At 39.7% G+C, this 6,948-nt stretch overlaps 1 non-coding gene across 1 annotated transcript; it reads right to left on the bottom strand.

Annotated features, from left to right (window-relative positions):
* Window positions 1–6,538: 6,538 nt before the first annotated feature.
* On the bottom strand, window positions 6,539–6,677 carry LOC133910338 (small nucleolar RNA Z247). Its single transcript, XR_009908510.1, has one exon. It is a non-coding gene; the product is annotated as a small nucleolar RNA Z247 (small nucleolar RNA).
* Window positions 6,678–6,948: the final 271 nt, after the last annotated feature.

Consider the following 6,948-nt stretch of genomic DNA (forward strand, 5'->3'; position numbering starts at 1 on the left):
AAACATCCACAGCCTTGACAATTTCTTGGAACATCTGGCTAGTGAAGATTCTGTCTCTATCAGTCATAATCACCAAGGGAAACCCACGTAACCTAAACTCCTGATCCATAACTGGACTACTTGTTGGACAGTGAATTGATGTGAGAGAAATAAGAAGTGTGTATATTTAGTAAATCTGTCAACTAACACAAGTATTACATCTTTTCCCCTCACTTTTGGCAATCCTTGAACAAAATCCATACTAATGTGAGTCCAGGCAATGTCAGGTACTTCTAATGGATCCAATAGACCAGGAATATATAAATTCTCTAATTTAGTGATTTGGCATGCAGGACATACCTCAACCATCTGTTCCACTTCCCTTTTTTATTCTGGGCTAATAGAAAATCCTCTTAACTCTTTGGTATGTGGTTCTCCTTCTAGAGTGCCCTCCAATAGTTGAAGAGTGAAAAGAGTGTAATAGCTATTTCTCATATAATTTCCCTTTTCCACATAAATTCTTCCCTTATATCTCATCAGTCCTGCCATCATTTAGTGAATTCCCAATGGATCATCCATCCCATTCAACCTCTCAACAATTTGTTGGTAGTAATCATCAGCCTTATTAGCTTTTACATCATGTACCCACTCAGGTTGTAGAGCAATGATATCCAAATAAGTTCCTTCTTGTTCCGTCCTGGAAATTCAGGACAAAGCATCAGTTTCCAGGTTTTCCTTTCCTCTCCTATACTCTACTTTATAGTCAAATTCCATCAATTTGAGTAAAAGCTTATGTTGTATACTCTATGTGAGTTTTTGAGTGGAGATGTACTTAAGACTCTCTTGATCAGTCTTGATTATGATAGTACCCCTTAAGAGGTAGTGCCTCCATTTCTTCAAATCTTCTATAATAGCCAAAGCCTCCTTTTCATATATTGATTGAGCTAGAGCTCTATTGCTGAGTGCCTTACTGTGATAGGTAATAGGATTCCAGACTGCATAAGTACAGCTCCAAGACATGTGCCACTTGCATCAGTTAGGTAGAGCAAGTACTATGCAATTGGCCATAATCTTCTTCAAACATTCAAAAGTGCTTGTGTGGACTTCCTGCCAATTGAATGCATCTTTCTTAAGGAGTCATACAATGGTCTATAAATTTTTCCATAATCTTTGACAAACCTCCTGTAGTACCCAGTTAAGCCAAGAAATTCCTTTAACTGTGATACACTAGTTGGTCTAGGCCAGTGCAAAACATCGCAAATCTTCTTAGGGTCAGTTGATACTCTATTTTCATCCATTACATGACCCATGTACTCAATTTGAGGTTGACCAAAAGAATATTTCTCATTTTGAAAAATAACCTCTCCTTTCTCAATACCTCTAGGACAAACTTCAAATGAGTAATGTGTTCATCCAAATTCTTACTATATACTAGAATGGCATCAAAGAACACTCACACATATTTTCTTATCAGGTCAGAGAACACCTGATTCATCAGAGCTTGAAATATTGCAGGGGCATTAGTAAGGCCAAATGGCATAACATGATACTCATAATGACCCAAGTGTCTTTTAAAAGTAGTCTTCGGTATATCCTCTATCCACAATCCTGATTTGATGAAGCCCAGATCTCAAGTCAATCTTTGAAAATATATTGGCCCCATGTAGTTCATTTAGGAGGTCATCAATCACTGTCATAGGAAACTTATTTTTAACTATAATGGAATTTAGATGTCTATAGTCAATGCATATCCTCCAAGACTCATCTTTTTTCCTCACCATCATAGCTGGTGATGAGTATGGGCTAATAATGCTTGGCCTGATTTCCTCAGTTGTGAGCATTTGCTTGATGATGTCTTCCATAACTTGTCTTTGTAGGTGAGGAACTCTATAAAGCCTCAGGTTGGGTGGAGATGCTCTTGGCTTCAGGTGAATGGCATGATCATAACTCCTCCTTGGTGGCAATCCCTAGGGTTCAGCAAAAATATCAGATATTGTTTCAACAAATCCTCTATTTTCTCTAGTATAGTTCTAGTGTACTCCTCTCCTACCACATGGATCTACTTCACCTGAATAAAATATCTCATGACTCCTTTTCTGCACATTTGGGATAGCTTATTGGCATTCACTGTACAATTGCTATTAGGAATAGTGAAAAGTCAGAAAACATAATGTGATGACCATTTTTAGTGATGGAGAGAGCTTTCATTTGAAGACCAAGTCCAATGGGACTGTGCTCAAATATCCAGTCTCCCCCCAAGATCACATCATAACTTTTTAGCTTGAGTAATATGAAGGTATTACTACACCTTTCACCACTAATACAGTATGGAAAATTGGAGATAACTACATCTATCACTAGATCACCTCCCCTTGCCACTATCACCTTCTTGGTAGTTATATAGCTAAGTTTAAATTCATTCTTCAATGCAAACTCATAGTCTATGAATGGGTTAGTACTGCCACTATCCACCAGGGCCACATATTTTTATTTTATCTCCAATTAGCATAATTAAAGAGAAGGTCATAGAGTATGAGGTTCCATTTACTGCATTCAAGGAAATATGCATCAATTGTTCTTGATTTTCCTCCTGCTTTTCACCCAATGGGCTGCTAGGGGCAGATGTATAACCAGCTTCAGGATGGCTCTCTTCAAAATTCTCAATCACATCTCCTTTATCTTCTTCTAGTGCAAGGTCCATCGATTTATCTCTAACAGAAACCTCATTTCCTTCATCAAGAGCTAGAGCCATTAATTTCCTTCTCACCTTGTAATTGTGCTATGGTGACCATGGTCCTGACAGAACCAAAACTTGTTTTACCTTTGTTGTTAGGCTGGCTGGTGTTCTCCTTCGGTGTAATGGCTTTGTTGTTGCTTTTCATTCTAGATTTGGGTAGGTTCATTGGGTAAAACCTCTTGGCTGCCATAGACTATTCTAGGTGTTTTGAGTACCAGAAGGCTTCTAATAGACTCCTTGGCTGGTAAGAGGTCACTTGGTGTTTGATGGAAGTTTTTAAGCCCCTAATGAAACATCTTAAGAAGAATGCTTCATGAAGGTATGGATGGTCCCTCTTTAAATATGTCATGCATTCTTTAAAATTATCAATGTATTAACTCACAATACCCAACTATTGAAGGTTTTTGAATTTAGACACTGCCTCATGCGTACCTAGTTTTGAGAATCTTTAAAGTACCATCATTCCCAATTGTGGCCATCTAAGATGCTGCCATGGGACCCCTAACCCATCAAACCACATTTCTTCTCTCCCAACAAAATGTGCTATTTCTAGAGTGCCGGTAATCTCAAAGAACTTTTCACAATGCCTCAGCTAGCTCAAGGGTTGCTCCCCACCAAACAATTGTAACTAAATCTTAGGACCTCTAATGATAGCTTCTGCATATGGCTGAGAACTCTTGTCAGCATATAAGTGTAAGTTCCTATCTAGAATATGTGGAAGCAACTGAGTTGAGGTTCTATTACGAGGTCCTCCATCTACACTTTTGGGTACATTTCCAATTCTAGCTAAGACATTAGAATCAATATCGTAGGGATTAAAAATAATGATCATGGTTACTCTTATCCAATCCTATAGGCCTGACAGCATGTTCAACAAAATTAGGCACTGTTGGCTCAACAAAAATATGTGTAAGTTAGTTCATGGCAAGTAACTACATTAGCATGTCTCTCCCTCCAATCACCAGATCTCACTCCTAAGTTCACATTGCTAGTGGCTATGCCACTACATGGGAATGAAAGGGTTGAAGTGAACATTGGAACATTTTTAGGATTTACTTGAACCTGCATATTGGTAGTGAAACTCGCTGGTACTGGGGCTATAAGATGCATATTAGTTGAGACTACTTGCAGAACTGCACCAGAACTCAATGACACCAAGATTTGCTTGATTTCTGACAGCTCTCCCTTAAGTGAATGCATTTCCCCCTTCAGAGTCTTGAGTTCAGCGATGTCACCCTTGATTTGTTGGATCTCTTGATTCATGATTCCTTCGTCACTTGAGCCCATCTCCACCTGCAATTTTTGGACACAAGTCTTGACCATCCACCAGTCACCGAGGTTGGCTGGGGTTGAACCCTCCCCTTATGTCTCGATCAACTCTACCGCCACTTGGAATTGGAGATCAATCAAGGGATTTTACAAGCAGACAAGCTGTGCAACCCGAATCTTAATCTAATTCCCTACTGTTGCCACCAGATTGAAGATCTATCACTGACGTCGGGATTTTACAAAGTGAACCACAAGCGATCACTCAAACCTGCGCCGACAATAAGATCTAATCCTGATCCGAGGACGAGCTAGCCCTTATCATGATATCCGAATTTAGTAGATCGTCAAACGAATCAAATGCAAGAACATGAGCCAAATGTGAACTCAAAATAGGGAAATCACCATGGAGGCCAAAATGAAGAACAACGAAGAACCCTAGAAGCTACTAGAAATTATGCTAGAATATTTCTGTCATGATTATGTTTCATCCAACCACTTCGTTTAAAGTTCGTTACATGTCCAGAATGGACTGAAGTTATAGCAAAAAAGGGTAAAAGTAAAAAGTAACAGCTCATCCAAAAATGGAATGATGGCTAACAAATGCGGTCCTCGCCCATTTGAAGCTTTGCACCAACAGACAACCATCAGATTTAAAATGGATGCTGGATATCTCACCATACTACTTCACTCCAGCATTGAACTCTTGGACCCATCTAGTTATCTGATGAAAATGAATTTTGATGTCCTGACACCGGAGCCATACCATGCAGCTGTTCCATGGCAAAGATGGGCGTAGGATCAAAAACTGATCCATGCAGAGTATGGACAGCTGCATACACGGATCCCAAAGAAGCTCCACTACGGCTTGGATCATCTATACTAGGATTATGAGGTTGCAAAACACACCATGCACTGGTTGCAAAATCATTAGTATTTGCTATAGAAATATTAATTAGTTGATCAGGTTGCACACCCCCTAGCAGTAGGATCAGATGAGTTCAAAGGATCTGATGGTAGAAGTATAATTTCAAACCTAAGAGGGGCATGTGCATTGTTATTGAGTTGAGCAAAGGGGAAAATAGATTCATCAAAGATGATGTATCGAGAGATATAGACATGTGGGTACGTCAAGACACTTGAAACCTTTGTGGAGATTATTGTAACCTAGAAAAGCACATCTCTTGATCTAAATTGGAGCTTCTCGGAATTATAAGGATGAACATTAGGCCAACTTGCACACCCAAACACGCAAAGGTATGAATAATCAGGTTTTTGAACAAACAACTTTTCTAAAGGAGTGGAATATTGAATGACTTTGCTTGATGTGTGATTAATGAGATAAGTGGCAGCAAGAAACACTTTGTCCCAAAATTTTATGGGCATTGATGTGTGAGCAAGGAGAGAAAGACCAACCTCTAAAATGTGGTGGTGCTTTTGTTCATCAGATCCATTCTATTGATGAGAGTGAGGAGATGACACAAGGTGAGTGATTCCAACCTTCTGAAAAAAAAAAAAGAATTAAGTTTCTCATATTGTCCACCCTAGTCTGTTTGCATGAAAATAATTTTCCTACTAAAAAGATGCTCAACTAGACTCTGGAACTCATGAAATTTTTGGAAGATCTCAAAGTTGTGTTTAAGCAAATATATCCAAGTGAACTTGCTATCATCATCAATAAAGCTAACATAATATTTCTTTCTTCCAACCGAATTAGGTGCAGGACCCTATACATCAGAAAACACAAGTTCTAAAGTAATAGTAGACACACTAGATGACTTTGAATAAGGTAAATGGTGACTCTTAGCTTGTTGACAAGCGTCACACACTGACTCAGCACTAAACTTATGAGAAAAATGAAGATTATTCTCACTAATGACTCGCTGAACAATAGGGAGCTAAGGATGTCATATTTGACTGTGCCATCTGTCCGTGGAGGGTTTGATGACACTTAAAACATTTCTGGATTTGGTTGGGTTTATAGCAAGTGGATACATGCCACCTTCACACCTGCCTTGAAGGAGAACTTTCTTTGATACCTGATCCTTGATCAAGAAAAAAAATCAGGGTGAAATTCAAGGAAAGCTCAGTTGTTAGTAGCAAGGCGATGAACAGATACAAGATTCTTTACAGCTTGAGGAACATGAAGAACATTCTTTAGATAAAGATTATGATTAGGGGTGTGGACAATAGCATGACCAACATGATTAATATTTAGACCTGCACCACTAGCTGTCTTGATCTATTCCTTGCCAGTATATTTGTTAGCACCTGCACTCCTTTCTTCCAGAACGAAGTCTGGATCAAAGCGATTCCAGTAGTTGACAGCCATGTGCCCTTTTTCATTGCATAACTGACACTTGGGTCATCGTGTGTTGCCTCCATCATTATTGCTACCATAGTTACTATTGTTGTACTTGGTGCCACTGAGATGGTTGCCTCGGCCACGTGTCTGACCACACCCATGGCAACCACGACTACCTCGGCCACTGCAACAACCGCGTGAGGCGATGTTGACAGATGCTTGAGAATTTCCTTGGAGAAGATCCATGCATGTCTCGAAACTTAGAAGCTATGCGTATAGTTCACTGACTAACATGGGTTCGACACGTGCCATAATAGCGGACACAATTGAATTGAAATCAACATCGAGACCAGTAAGGATATTAGACACCATCTCTTCATCATCCAGAGGACGGCCTGCAGTGGCCATCTCATCTCCTAGAGCTTTCATCTTGCCGACGTATTCCACAATAGTCATGTTGCCTTTTTGTGTAGTCACCAAAGCTATGCGTGTGTCAACAGATCACACATGAGTTTGTGACGAAAACATATCTTCAACCGCCTTTCCACACTTGCGCTAAGGACCTCATAGCAACAACTTCAATTAGAACATCGCGCGAAAGGGAGGACAATAAGTAGCTTAGCACCTGTTGATCTAGGGCAATCGATTGCATTTACGTAGG

The sequence above is a fragment of the Phragmites australis genome, chromosome 2 (genome assembly GCF_958298935.1).
Source record: "Phragmites australis chromosome 2, lpPhrAust1.1, whole genome shotgun sequence".
NCBI lineage: Eukaryota > Viridiplantae > Streptophyta > Magnoliopsida > Poales > Poaceae > Phragmites > Phragmites australis.